This window comes from Arachis duranensis, chromosome 4 (genome assembly GCF_000817695.3).
Source record: "Arachis duranensis cultivar V14167 chromosome 4, aradu.V14167.gnm2.J7QH, whole genome shotgun sequence".
In the NCBI taxonomy this organism is placed as follows: domain Eukaryota; kingdom Viridiplantae; phylum Streptophyta; class Magnoliopsida; order Fabales; family Fabaceae; genus Arachis; species Arachis duranensis.
The window spans coordinates 76,799,402-76,800,427 of NC_029775.3; positions in this window are offsets into that span (position 1 = coordinate 76,799,402).

Consider the following 1,026-nt stretch of genomic DNA (forward strand, 5'->3'; position numbering starts at 1 on the left):
TCCATTACAGAGAGAGGCATGAGGTTTACACTTGACCCTAAGTCACACAAGGCCTTCTTGAAGGTCATGGTGCCTATGGTACAAGGTATTGAAAACTTCCCAGGATCTTGACTCTTTTGAGGTAATTTCTGCCTAGACAAGTCATCCAGTTCTTTGGTGAGCAAAGGGGGTTCATCCTCCCAAGTCTCATTTCCAAATAACTTGTCATTTAGCTTCATGATTGCTCCAAGGTATTTAGCAACTTGCTCTTCAGTGACATACTCATCCTCTTCAGAGGAAGAATACTCATTAGAGCTCATGAATGGCAGAAGTAAGTCCAATGGAATCTCTATGGTCTCATTTTGAGCCTCAGATTCCCACGGTTCCTCATTGGGGAACTCATTGGAGGCTAGTGGACGTCCATTGAGGCCTTCCTCAGTGGCGTTCACTGCCTCTCCTTCCTCTCCAGATTCGGCCATGTTGCTGGCCTTGCACTCTCCTTTTGAATTTTCTTTTGTATTGCTTGGGAGAGTACTAGGAGGGAATTCAGTAATTCTCTTGCTCAGCTGACCCACTTATCCTTCCAAGTTTCTAATGGAGGACCTTGTTTCAGTCATGAAACTTTGAGTGGTTTTGATTAGATCAGAGACCATGGTTGCTAAGTCAGAGGTATTTTGCTTAGAACTCTCTGTCTGTTGCTGAGAAGATGATGGAAAAGGCTTGCTATTGCCAAACCTGTTTCTTCCACCATTGTTATTGTTGAAACCTTGTTGAGGTCTCTGTTGATCCTTCCATGAGAGATTTGGATGATTTCTCCATGAAGGATTGTAGGTGTTTCCATAGGGTTCTCCCATGTAATTCACCTCTTCCATTGAAGGGTTCTCAGGATCATAAGCTTCTTCCTCAGATGAAGCTTCCTTAGTACTGCCTGGTGCATTTTGCATTCCAGACAGACCTTGAGAAATCATATTGACTTGTTGGGTCAATATTTTGTTCTGAGCCAATAGGGCATTTAGAGTGTCAATCTCAAGAACTCCTTTCTTCTGA